The 14,382-nt window shown below is 52.8% G+C and overlaps 1 protein-coding gene across 1 annotated transcript in view; it reads right to left on the minus strand.

Annotated features, from left to right (window-relative positions):
- The window catches only part of GLI2 (GLI family zinc finger 2), a 267,022-nt gene that overhangs the window by 195,383 nt on the left and 57,257 nt on the right, over positions 1-14,382 (minus strand).

Here is a 14,382-nt window from a genome sequence, read left to right on the forward strand (position 1 = left end):
GGAGTCACCCTACAGGTGTATAGAGAGCAGATCTGGGAGGAAGGGGCCTGACTACAATGACCCAGGCAGATACATGGTGGTTTGGATTAAAGGGACACTGGCTCTGAAGACAGAGCCCACAGTCCTCGCTTGGGTATGAGAGAAAGAGTTGTCATGGGTTAAGAGAGGAACCCAAGGAACACAGGGCTCAGGGAACGCGCCATCTCCATCAGGCTAGTGGGTCACAAGCAGGTGTTTTTCTAAGTGATGCTTCCCCACAGATACTGCTAATTCAGTGTTTGCATCAATTATTACAGAACAGACATCTGAAAGCCAATTTTCTTAAAAGAACAGGGGTAGGTCAAAGATGGCTCCTATTTTTGGCTGAGCACTGGGGTGACTGCACAATGGAGCCACTTGCTTGGATGTAGCAGGGGTGAGAAGTAGGTTCAGGGCAGGTGTTCAGTTTGGGCCATGTTAAGTCTGAGATGCCTATAAAGACATGCAAAGACTGAAAGAAGGTCCTGCTGTATATAGCACAAGGAACTCTACTCAATATCCTGGGATAAACCATAACAGAAAAGAACATGAAAAGAATGTATGTATAAGTAAAACTGAGCCATCTCACTGTACACCCGAAAGTAACACAACATTGTGAATCAACTGTACTTCAATTAAAAAAAGAGCAGAGACTGTTAGAAATAAGGCCGAGCTCAGGGAGACATGGAGGCTACAAATGGGAATATGGCAGGCCCAGAGCAAGATGTCCAAGAGAGAGGGCAGAGAAAGTTCCAGAACAGGATGCAGGGCATTCCAACATTACCAGGAGGGAAAAGATAAACCAGCCAAGGAGAGTGAGCAGGAATGGACGAGGGCAAAAGAAGAGAAAGTAAAATCTCTAGGGGTGTGTTGGGGCCTGGAATCCAACCGAGAGAGAAACAGCTGACAGCAGTCAGCTCCATCAGAGACTCCATGAGGCCCCGGAGCTGCGCGGCAGTGACCAGGGCCCAGGTACGCTCAGGGAGAGATGGTGGCACAGGCACTGAGTCAGGAAGTTTTGCCATAAAAGAAGCAAAAAATGGGGCAGCCATTCGAGACAGCCAAGGAGGCCCATGGCCGCTGTTTCAGAAAGAAGGCAGTGGGTCTCCACACCGGCTGGAAGAGAAGGTTCTGGGCAGGGCTTATAGGTCGCGGGTGGCAGAAACCAAAAGGCAGTGGTCAGCTCCCTCCCTGGGAGCCTCAAATCTTACATCCACAGGCCCTAGAATGTCACGTTTTAAAAGTCTGCACAATATTCTCATGTTTTTCTAAGTAGAAAGTGGGAGTGCAAAAGAATGCTGGACGTGAGGCAAGGAGGCGGTCGCAGCTCGGCTGACCTGCCAGGCAGACAGCCCTAGCTCTGAACTGCCTGAATTTATCTCACAGGCCAGCCTGTCTGGTTTCAGTCTTGAAAACATCCAGAAAACCCTGGATAGATGAGAGACAGAGAGCTCTCCCTGAGGGTTCTGGTGAGTTACAGGGTTTCCTCTGGCCTTTAGATTTCGGGATCACTGGCTGATCCTTTAAGCCTATTTGTATAATCTGTGCTGTAAGATGCTGGCTGGCTGAGCAGCACCAACAACACCCCCTGGGCCGCGCCTGCTCCACCTTCTCTGCCCCCTTAGCCTGGCCCCAGGAACCACCCCTCCCAGCCTTCTGGCCGGAACTTTAGGCCACCGTCCTCCCACATCCTCCTCCCACATCTAATCAGCTGCAATAGACATCATTTCACCCCCAAAGCACCTCACCAATGGGGCCTCTCTACCCCACATCCTTCCCTTCTGGGTCACAAGCAGCTCTGTCCCACCTTGGGTACCCCTCCAGGGCACCTTCTATCCTAAAAACAGGCACCTTCTCCAGACCAAATCTGATCACAACCCTCCCCCTGGCCAAGGTCTTGCTGAGCCCCCTGGCCGTCAGGTAAAGTCTTCCTGGGTCTACCTTCAGCATCTTCATCCCACCCTGCTCTTTACCTTGACCCTGGCATGCCCACCGGAAACCCATCACCCTTTCTGTATGACAGACTGATATTCTTCCTTCAAGATGCCACTCAGCTGTCACCTCCTCTGGGAGGCCCCCCAACTCCTCCCCAATCATGGTCACCTCTGTTTCCAGACCCCTGCAGCACCCCCATTACCCCCGTACTATATTCATCATCACCACCAGGTCCAGAGCTGCTCCCAACTCAGGCTGGCACAGAGCAACCACTCAGGAAGTGAAAGTGTTAGTCACTCAGTCATGTCCAACTCTTTGTGACTCCATGGACTGTAGCCTGCCAGCTCCTCTGTCCATGGAATTCTCCAGGCAAGAATACAGGAGTGGGTTGCCACGCCCTTCTCCAGGGGATCTTTCCGACCTAGGGATCAAATCCAGATCTCCTGCATTGCAGGCAGATTCTTTATCAACTGAACCACCAGGGACTCCCTCTCAAGAATGCCTGGCAAAGAAAGTGCATCTCAGATGCAGGAAATCACAGCTCTTGGAAATACAAGTGATTTTGTGAACAATCTGGTTTTTCATCCCAAGAAGCTCAGGTGAGCTTAAACACATCTTGAATTTAGAAGTAAAAACAAAATAATAGCTGGAACAACACACCTTGAACAAGCATTTACCAGGTGCCAAGCTCTTTGCAAGAGTGAGTTCATTTAATCCTTGCAACAATGTATGTAGGAAGAAACCAATGTTCAGAGAGGCTGAGTAGCCCAAAGACACACAGCTTAAAGTGGCTGCACCCGGCCTTGAACCCAGGCTGCCTGGCACAAAGCTGCATTCTGGAGCACCACGGTAAACTGTTCCTCAAGTGAGGACCCTGCGGTACAAAGAGATTTGCCCCAGAATTCCCTAGAGGCATTTAGGGAATTGAGTTGAGTGTTGAGTGTGAGGAGCCCTATGCCAGAAGCCCATGAGGATTCAACATGGCCCCTGTCCTAGGGCTGTATCTAAGGTAGCAAGATTGGCGAATGGGGACAACCAGCCAAGGGATAGGCAAAAGCCGAGGCTCTGTCCAGGGCTGCCTGCCAACATGGCCCTGCAGGGAGTATGGTCCACCGAGGCTGATGGAGGGAAGAAGGAGTTGGTAGTTGTACATTCATCCCTAACTCTTTATTCAATAACTCTTTGTAGACAATCAGTTTCGTGTCTCACATTGCCGTAGGCTGGGAGCTGGTTAGGCTCCTTCCCCTGGGTCTGACCCCTCTCACACAGCCTGGCCACAACCTGCTATACATCCACCCTACTTAACCATGACCTCCTCCAAGCCAGGGCAGGGCTTCTGCACCCCTGGGTCCCCAGGCCCAGCTGAGCATGTGTTCCAACCCCTTGCCGATGGGACAAAGTGGACCCAGGGAACCAGGCCAGCATCTGGAGGGAAGTGGGCTTGAGGGACCAGAAACCAGGACAGGACTCAAGGAACCCACAGGGTCAGTCCATGTGACCAAACCCAGGCTTCTGGAAGGCAGCCCCAAAGGCAGATGAGGAACCTGAGGGGCCGGCAACTCAGAATCCATGGACTGTAGAGTCAGGGCTGCCGTGGCGAATAAAGAGGCTCAGTCAAGAAGGGACCATGACCACATCTGTTGAGGGACATGAGGAGACTGGAAAGAAGAGGGAGAGGCTGGGGGTTTTCTTGGGGTACAGCAGCTGCAGCTGTCTCATGCCAACATCCCCACCTTGTTATACGGTCAGTATAGATGGCAGCATTCAGATCATTACAGAGGAAGAGGGGAGCAGCCCAAAGCCACTGTCCACAGAGGGAGAGGGTCCAGGTCCACGGTCAGCTCCTCTGGATGGAACTCTGCCCAAAGCCTCAGGGCGAGCCCACCCCAGGACCAGGTGGACACAGTGGGTGGGAGTGGGCTTATTTAGATTTCCATACCCCAGAGGGCAGTGGGGCTGGGAGTGCCTAGGGTTCCGCAAGCTCCCGTGGGGAACTGACCCCGCCGGGAAAGGGGTGGGGCCTGCAGGGACCACTGTGTCACAAGCCTCATCTTCTGCAGACCAGCCACGGCCCTCCCCATCCCTCTCCTCCAGGAGAGGAAGGCAGCAGACAGAGCCGAGAGGCCGCGTAAATCACAGGAATTACCGGGATTAGCACAATTTCTGGGTAAACACCAGGCGCCCAGGGTCCCAGGCAGCCACTTTCACTCCCTGAAGCTCCTCTGGGGCAGACTCTGCCTGTCAACAGCCTCACCTGGGCTCCAGGAGGCCAGCTGGGGACAGCAGGGAGGGGTGCGGGTCCCCAGGCCCCTGCTGGCGGCCTGTGGTCTGTGCTGCGGGACAGCCCACCAACTCCACAATAGGATCCAGATCAGGAGGGGCTGAGAGCACAGCCCCCACCAGGTTAGAGAGAGTCAACACCCCCACTTTACCCAGGAAGCCACGCTCCTGGGCTTCTGCTGGGGAAGGGGCTGAGGGGCTAGACCCAGAGCCACGAGGAGTCCCCTTTCTGTTTGGAGCTGCACACAGGTTCTCAGCACCCACCCCCCCAGGGACACTGGCAGCACCTGAAGCCTCTGAAGACACCCTTGGGGCTTCTCCTGCCATCATTCATTCTGATGCCACAGGTCCAGGCAGAGGGCGGGGGGCAAAATACTTGAACTTTTACAAAAGCTCCACGGGTGTTTCTGATACACAGGCAGGTTTAGGAAAAACTACACAGGGTGCTCCTAAGATCGCTTCCAGCTTCCAAATAATTGATAAGTTCCAATTAAAGCAAGGCTGCAGAACCTGGATGGGAACGAAGTACTATTCTTCAGTAATTTGAAACAGGAATCTGGTGTTTCCCTTGGGCATGAAAGTGGGTAAAAGTCACAGTGCCTGTGAGCCTGCCACCAGCACAAGCCACAGATATGCTCACAGCATGGGCATCACCTATGCTTAGCACAGCGCTGGCTCAAGGTCAGGGTCGGCACTAAACACCTCCCCACCAACCTTGCCAGCCATGCCAGCAAAGAAGCACACCTATTAACCTATGATCACTGCAGTCAGTGCAGTCTCCTCCATAATCCTAATTTTTTTTAATTGAAGTATAGGTGATGTGGGCTTCCCTGTGGCTCAGTAAAGAAGCCACCTGCAATGTGGAAACCTGGGTTCGATCCTTGGGTTGTAAACATCCCCTGGAGGAGGGCATGGCAACCCCACTCAGTATTCTTGACTGGAGAATCCTCATGGACAGAGCCTAGTGGGCTATAGTCCAACCTATAGGGTCGCAAAGAGTCGGACACGACTGAGCGGCTAAGCACAACACATAGCTGATTTACAATACTGTGTTAGTTTCAGGTGTACAGCAAAGTGATTCTGTTTTATATAAATACATATATATATATATATATACACACACACACACACATATACATACACACAGATGGGCTTCCCAGGTGGTACTAATGGTAAAAATCCCACCTGCCAATGCAGGAGACATAAGAGACTCAGGTTCAATCCCTGGGTTGGGAAGATCCCCTGGAGAAGGGAATGGCTACCCACTCTAGTATTCTCGCCTGGAAAATTCCATGGACATGGGGGAGTCTGGCAGGCTACAATCCATGCGGTCGCAAAGAATCAGACATGACTGAGAACTAACATTTTCACTTTTCATATTTATATATACATGCTTTTTCAGATTCCTTTCCCTTATAAGTTATTACAAAATACTGAGTGTAGTTCCCTGTGCTATTCAGTAGGCCCTGACTGTTTATCTGTCTTATATATAGTACTGTATATATGTTAATCCCAAGCTCCTGATTTATCCCTCCCAATCCTATGTATTTTATACTACAAAACGTTATTCTGAGGAGGAGGCCATAGCACAGCAAAGATGAAGCACTCGGAGTGAAAGGACTGGCTTGAGAATAAATTAATTATCAGAGCAGAATGAACGAATCACTCTGAACTCTACAACCCAGACTCCCTCCTGCCACTGGGCTGCTTTGAACTCTCCTGAATGAGCGAGTTGCAGGAATCAGAGCGTCTTCCTCGGGCAAAATCCGTCTCCAGGGAAGGGATGAAACCTCTCCTCCCAGCGATGCTGGCCAACTTGGGGCCCTGGCGTGCTCACCTTCTGGCTGATCTCAGCATGCTGCCCAGGTCCCACACACACAGGCACACACGTAGAGCCACACAACCTACAGCAGTGACCACGACCATGCACATAGTCACATGCGTGAGCATGGACACACACACACACACACCCACTGTCACACGTTCATACGGGGTTGTCCGCATGTGCATGCACAGTTACAGAGAGATGTACACACCATGTGCACACACTGGCACATATATGCATGTATGTGTACAGAGATATGCACACACACACACATATACCCTGGGTACACAAACACATAATAATCAACTGCCCAGCCTTAATCACAGACTTGTTTTATGATCAAATGAGATAAAACACGTGAAATTTCCTGCAGTGGAAAATGCAGGTGAATGGTATAATAATTACAATCTCATTACAGCTGAAAAGATAGTAGCAGGCGCTCTCCCTCTCATGGCCCCCAGTTCCCGAGGACTCGTCCAACCTCTGCCATGAGTGGAAGACTGAGCCTTTTCATCTCCCATCACCTCTGTGTTCCATCTGGAAAATGGACATTCTAAAGGGCGCTCCAGATCCAAGGGTCACCCGACGAGCACCACAGTGTAAGGCCAGCCACAGGGAAATGAAGGATGTCCTGGTTCCTTATGTCAGAGGTATTAGGGAGACAGACACAGACTTCAACTCAGCCCCTGCCCAGTGGATCAAACTGACAGTCGCTTCTCCATCCTGAGGGGAAAAGGTAGGGAGTGAGGGGAGGGCTCCCCAGGGCGGCACTAGGTGGGACACACTCTGCTTGCCCTTCATGCCAGGGACAAAATCATGTCCTTTTAAAACGTGTGCATTTTCTTCTCTCAGAGTGAGAGACATGTCTGTGCTTGGGCCAGTGCAGTCTACATTTGCTGTGTGTCTGACCAGGTGGATTTCCCTCTCTGAGCCTCCCGTGTAACACTGAGCATCCTCCTTACTCCCAGGGTGGTTGAGAAGGCAGTCAACCTTCCCAACGTGGCCATGAACACCCTACAGCAGCAGTACTGCAAACACTGGGTCCTCAGTGGGGTTTGGGCCAAGTTCAACCAGGCACGTGAACCTCTGCAGGTGGGCACCCTTCTCCAAGAAGACAGGATTCGGGGAGACCAAGGTTCAGTGAGGAGACATGCCTGCTGGGTCTCGGACACACCCTTGTGGCACCAGCCAGCCCGTGTGGCTGCCACAACCCCTACTGCTGCCAGAAACTTCAGACCAGAGGCCTGAGAGCTGGGGGCTGGGGGTGAGGGATGTGCAAAGCCTTCCCCGTCCTCCTGTGGCCAGGGATGGGCACCATGCAGAAACCACTCTCCTCGTGGGGCACCTGTTTATTTATCTCTCCTTGAATGTATTTTCTAACTATGAAAACTCCCTCATTTGTCCAGCCCCTGGGCTTGCTGGTGTGTAGGAAAGCAGATTATAACCCTAATACACTGACTTTCTGGACCAGAATAGCAGCCAGGGAGGCCCCGACGACAGGAAACACAGGCCCCTCTGGTGGCAGCCAGCAGCCAACCTCAGACAAGGGGAGCAGAGTGTAGGGAGGGCCGGGGCTGGGCAAGAGGCTTTTTCTTTCTGGGAGGGAGAGGGTAAGAGCTCTTTGGTGACTCACTCTTCAGAGAGCCTTGCAGTTCCACTAGCCTGCACTTGGGCTCCTTCCCTGAATACATCAGGCTGCCTCCATCCCCCTTACCTCTTCATCCCACTGCTTCAGAACATTCTCTCCTCTCCCCCAGGCTCTACCCAGGGAAGCCATGCTCTAAAATCAGGGAAGCCAGCCCTGACACCCCCAACCCGAGCCCTCATCAGAGCTCACCCTCAGTCTCAAGAGCAGCACAAGAAGATGGGTGAGCTCTGATGAGGGCTCAGGGCTGCTCCTGAAACCGAGAACACCCCCTGCACATGTCAGCAGCCAGCACCTTCAGAGGAGACACAGGGAGCACAGACTGGAGAAAGGAGGTCCATGCTTGCATCCCGGCTCTACTTAGAGCTGTGCATAAGAACCAACTCCTCCTTAAGCCTCAGTCTCCTCATCTGTAAAATGGGGATGAAAATGGTGCCTCCCTCAGGATAAAGATGAAGAGCACAGGGCCTTGTACACACGGGACCTCCCACTCAAATGCTCTCTGCGTTACCATCACTGCAGTCCCTGCCAGACACCCACCCATCTGCCCACCGGGACAGGAAGACCTGCCCCTGGCAGTCCCAGCAGCGGCAGGAGGCCCCTCTGAGCCTGGACCCCACAGCCCATGACACCCCCTTCCTCTCCATCCTCCCCCACCCTCCGCAGATGTCTGGACCTCTGGGGTCTAATGAGGAAACTCTCAACTTGGCATCTTTCTAGAATGTGTTATCCTGCTGATTCCAAATGCCACTGTCTGTCCCCTTCCCCTGTGGAAGTCCCAAAGCAGCAGAGCCCCGAGGGCCAGGGTCTTGCCGCAACACCCTCACCGGCAGGCGGCTGGCAAAGGCGGGCTCCCAGCTCAGCCCCCGCAGGGCCGCCGTCTGCGAGGTGAACAAGGAGCCCACTGTGCAGCCGCCCGGACAGACCCAGATATTTTAACAGCTGCATTGTGTGTTTCTGAGGCGCCGATTCCTAAGTAGGGAGGAAAAACAAGCTTCGCCTCTGCCCAGAGGAGGAGAAACACGGCCCTGGGCAGGCCGCCGGCAGGGGGAAGGCCTCAGCCTGCAGGGCTCCGGGGTGGTGGAAGGCACATGGGCACCATGGGCACCAAGGTCCCCTTCGTCCGAACCTGGGGCGGGGGAGACACAAGGACAGAGGCCCAATAAGTGGAGAAAATGCCCGAGCAAAGCTCTGAGGTGGGGAAAAGAACCACAGAACAAGGTCCGAATCCCTTCACGGCACCAAGGCCACGTTGGGATCTGTCCCCATCTGCCCCTCCAGGCTCGCTGCCCCCCCAGTTTCGCCCCACAGCCGCCCAGTTTAACACATCTCCAGCTCTGTCTGAAGTGTTCTTTCCCTAGAGCCCACCCGGCCAACCCCTACCAGGCCAGTTTTGCTTCGTGTCCCCCAAGGGCATGCTCCCAGGTCACTGTATTCTGAGTCCTGTCGTATGGCCGCCCCCTTTACGCCTGCAACGCCTGCCCCAGACAAACGTCCTGACAAAGGTCAAGTCACTGTTTGGTGACTGACTCAACATACAAATGCTCTTCAGCTCTCAAGCCTGCAAGGATCCATTTCTTCTCCCACCCAGCCTCCCCTCGGCCTTCCCACAAGGTTGGGGGCTCCTGGGGACCCAGAAGCACGGGGGTGGGGTGGGTTGGAACTCAGGCTGGCCCTGAGGTCAGGAGAAGGGGCTGTCATCAACTTCTAATGGCAGTGTTTGCCAGCTGGGCTGTGAAAAAAAGTTCCCAGGGACTTCCCTGGTGGTCCAGTGGCTAAGACTCCATGTTCCCAATGCAGGGGGTTCAATCCCTGCTCAGGGAAGTGAAGCATGAAGATTGCCACGTACAGTGCTGAGCACCCAAGTCTATGAATACTTATCTCTTGTACTGTAAGCGTACACCATTTTCAAGACAAATAAAACCTGGGAGTATTTGTTGGTTAAAAGGTGCTTTTTGAACCATTACCCATCCTAAGGCACTCTTTGCTCCCAGTGGAACCGTAGGCTAGAGAGTGGCATTTTCAGGTTAGAGGCCTGGTGCAAATGGCCATCCCACATCCTTCTAATCGGAACCAAACTGCAGCCTCTAGAGGAGCATCCCCCCAGGTCAGGGATGGTGGGTGTGGGGTAGTTGCATACCCAGAATAGATCTCTTCAAACATCTCAGTAAACATCTCAGCACAAGCGACCCAAGTCACAGAAGCTCTCCTGGGGAGGGGCTGGGTCGCCCCAGTTGCCAGCAGGGTGCCAGGGGCAATTCTGAGTTGGCTACAGGAAGAGATTAAACTTGCCCATAGCAGGAGAGGACCTTGGTCTGATTTCTGGCTTTAGGCCTGCTGAGGACTCTGGGTACCACAAGGCAGCCAGGCAAGGAGCCCCTCCAGGGTACAAAGTATGTTTCCTGAACCCCTTCAGTTTTCTCATTCTGATCCCAGAGTTTAGCACCAAGAAGGGCCTCCAGAGGTCACCTGGTCCAGCCCCCTACCCAGGCAGCTCACATACAGAGCAGCGAGCCCCTTCCTTGCCAACAATGCCAAAGAGCCGTCCCCAAGCTCCTTACCAGTTCACACCTCAGCCACTGACCTCAACTGACCACATCACTCCCCTGTCCCAAGAGTACCCTGACTCACTGTGCAACTCTGGGTAAGTGTCTGCCCATCTCTGATCTCAGTGCCCCACCAGTGAGATGGGCAAGCAGGACCCTCGGGAGTGTCACATGATGCCACACTTGGGCAGAAACAGGGATTTTGGCCTGGGGAAGCAGAGACAGGACATGAGTAAACAGATTGAACCCACCTGTGTCCACGAACCAGCAAATGTATACTGAGCACCAACAATCTCCAAAGACCTGAGATCTCCCTCTCCACGGGTGATGCCGGGCCCGGGGTAGGGAGCAAGACAGGGTGGGGAGGACTGGCTGCAGATCTGGGGCAGCTGCTCTGCTCTCAAGGCTCCTGGAAGAACCGGGCGGGTGGGTGGCCCAGCATCTCCCGCTTCGGCCTGCGCAGCACCCTGCTCCAACTTGCCCGGCCACAGCCCTCCCCCCACGGCCCAGGCCATGCCTGCACTCAGCTCTTCTGTCTGTGCCTCTGCCAGGCTTAGCCACTGGCTTTCCCTGGAGTCCACCAGCACCACCCTGACAGCTAAAGCCAACAGGAGTGTCCTGCCTTCAGTGCCTGCTAAGCTGTCCTGGGTGGGACTGGGACCCTGCCCGGCTGGTCCCCACCTCTCCTGGGCCTGCACACCCTGGAGCCCTCATGTCCCCACACACCCTTCTCCATCCCCACCCCCTGGCCGTCACACATCACAGCCCAAACCGGGTGTCTGGTTCCCCCAGGCCTGGGGACCTGACCCCGGATTGGTTGACGGAAGCCTGAGGACCCGCCCACTCAGGGAGACTGGGGATGTCCCAGGGCTCCATGAGGGGCCTGAGCTAGCCTGAGGAAGGTCAAGGAGGGCTTCCTGGAGGAAGGGGTGAATAAGTATCTTCAAAAGGAGGACAGCTGAGGTCCAGAAAGGTGTCCTAAGGTCGATGGAGGGCAATGTCTAGACAGTGAGCGGGAGGCAGCGAGCCTGGGCCTCAGAGCCCTGAAGCCGTGTCCAACAGAGGGTGAGCGTTAACCACTGGTGGCTCCCATAGCCTGTGGAAAGATGTCTAAACTACATACCTGGGTGCACCTGGCCCCCAAGGCCTCCCTGCCTCCTCAGCCTTGGTCCCACCAACTCAGACCTCACCCTTCACATGGGATATTTCCAGAAGTCTGCAACCCACAGACACCACGGGTCAGTGTCTGTGCTCATGCTCTTGCCACCCTTACTCAATGAACTCCTATTTATACCTTGAATGTCAAGGCCAGCGCCACCTCCCCCAGGAGGGCTTCCAGGGTTCCCATGTTAACACAGTGCTCAGGAGACACTTTAAGCTCTCTGCTTAACCATCTCTCTCAGTGGTTCAGCTTTTTGACATTTGCTCCCAGACCCTGACACTCTGCCCATCACACACTCTGTGTCTTATACATGTGCAATGAGTGGGAGCCATCAAAGTAATAAATCCAGCATTTCTAAATCAGTTATCTCCTAAACCGTTCCCTAACTAGTGCTTGCCACACAGTCGACGGCTATTAATAGTTATTTAACTGACCCTGAGACCCTGACAGAAAGAGGCAGCCTAGAAGGTGCCAGATAGAATTCACTACCTGAAATTCTACCAGAGTCACTTCTCTGGCTTAAAAAAAAAAAAAAATCCACCTCTATTCACTATCTGAAATTCTACCATTAGAAAGTCACTTCTTTGAAGATTTTTCATTTTCAAGAACAGTCTATTTAAATGCAAAGTGCCCTGGAATAAGGTCAGTCCTTAAGTGGCTGTCATATAAAAAGTTAATGTCTCTAAGCAGAAGGATACAGGAATGGAGAGGGCTGGAGGGAGGAGGTGGAGGGGAGTAAGAGGAGAATCTGGGGGATGGGTGCTGAAATCCCTACGCAGTTTGCTGACGGCTGTCCTTGACTCTAACCGCCAGTCCACACCCTCCTGATAACAAGGAACATGTCTCTCTGCTTGTCCCCCACTTCAGCGTTTCTTGGCGTGACACCACATGCAGAATGAAGTGGCTTTGGAGTGCATGCCGTTTGTTCTTTCCCACTTTCGATGAAGCTCTCCAAGGCACACTCAATCAAGCCCCTTTTGTTTCCCAGGCCTTTTGAAGGCTTCCGGAGAGGAAATGAGAGAGCTCTTTAAAGCCCAAGTCTACACGCAGCCCTGCAAATCACAGTCTCCCTGCCAGCCCCGCCACCCAGACCTGACGTGTGAGTCGAGAGGCTCTGGACTCCCAGACAGGACTGCCCCTGGGAAGATGCTCCAGGATGTCTCAGCCCATGTGAGAGGCCAAGCTGCCATGCAGGGTTTCCTCAAATGAGGCAAGTCCTCCAAATGGGCCAGAAGCCACAGAGAAGGTAAAAAGTTAGGTTCCCCCTGGTCACAGGACTGTCTTGCAACCCATCATCCTTACTGGCAGTGGGGTTCGCACCCTAGAGCATATTACATGGTTGTAAGGCTTTACATCTGGACTTTGGGGCCACGTGTGGAAAAGGCCCTTCCTGAACCTGGGTCCCAAGACTCCTTCCATGATGGCACCACACTCATTCCCTCCAATCAACCACCCACTGATAGGGACAGAATCCATCAAGGGATCCTCCCAGGCAGAGCCCCTCGGAGGTCCCAGAGGTCCTGAGAGCCCATGACCAACCTTCTGTAACAGTTCAGGGATCCTCTCCAGCAGGTGAGAAACTGGGGGCGAATCTGACTCCCAGGGAATGGGTTGGCACTATCCAGAGACACTTTTTATTGTTTTCAAATTGCACTACTAGCTACTGGTGGGTAGAGAGGCAGAGATGTTGCTAAACATCCTATAATGGTCCGGACCGCTATTGCTAAGTCACTTCAGTCGTGTCCGACTCTGTGCGACCCCAGAGACGGCAGCCCACCAGGCTCCCCCGTCCCTGGGATTCTCCAGGCAAGAGCACTGGAGTGGGTTGCCATTTCCTTCTCCAATAATGGTCAGGACAGCTCCCCACAAAAGAGAACTACCCTGCCAAGATTGAGAAACTCTGATCTAGGGTACTTGAGACACTTCATCATCCAACCTCTTCTTGATTACCTCACCCCCAGGGATGGGGAGCTCACTACCTTATGCCAGGAGAGGCAGTGCAGTGAATACTGGACCCAAAGCCAGAGTCAGCTTTTTGCTGGAACCTCCCTTGTGGCTCAGCTGGTAAAGAATCCGCCTGCAACGAGGGAGACCTGGGTTCAATCCCTGGGTTGGGCAGATCCCCTGGAGAAGAGAAAGGCTATCTACTCCAGTATTCTGGCCTGGAGAATTCCATGGACTGTATAGTCCGTGGGGTCGCAAAGAGTCGGACACAATTGAGCAACTTGCACATGAGCAAGTGACTCAGCTCTTCCTTACTTCAGAATCTCTTGATGGAGAATGAAGCTAAACATTTGATATTCCAGGGCTGTTGTAAATGACCATGATTTCCTGTCTCTGAAACATCTAGTCAGCACCTCACACGAAGAAGGCACCTGCTGGGTGGTGTGTGGCTTCAGGATGCAGCAGGAAGCAGAACTCCAGCCAGCCCAAAGACTACTGCAAGCATACCACCTGCAGTAAAGCATCTGCTAAGCCTCTGGCCTGCCTCCCTGATGCTGCCACAGACCAGAGCACGTGCAACATGTTCCCTGCAGCCATGCTTGCAAAACCCTGGCAGCCACCTCCATGTTAACAGGAGGGAGATTGTTTTTAATATATTGTATTTTAGCAACACAGTGGAACAGTATTGCAGCTATGTTAGATCACTGTTACAAAGACAGAAATACAGAAATGTTTGAGATCATATGGGAGGTAAAAATAAAGCAAACTTGAATGCATCCCATAATTGCAACTGGAGAATAAACTGGAAACAATACATAAGGAAAAAACTCTTGTTAGGATGATGGCATGTGTGGTCATGTTGGGTTTTGGCAATTTTCCTTAATGTAAAAGTCATACTGTTTTTTCCATTAAAATGTTATTTATTAATGAAAATAGAGAAAATACCAACACAAACTACAAATCTAGCCTTTATTTTAACTACGAAGTACAGGGGTGTAGGAACAATTTGTGTCCTTGACCAGTTTTA

Source organism: Bos mutus, chromosome 2 (genome assembly GCF_027580195.1).
Source record: "Bos mutus isolate GX-2022 chromosome 2, NWIPB_WYAK_1.1, whole genome shotgun sequence".
Lineage (NCBI taxonomy): Eukaryota > Metazoa > Chordata > Mammalia > Artiodactyla > Bovidae > Bos > Bos mutus.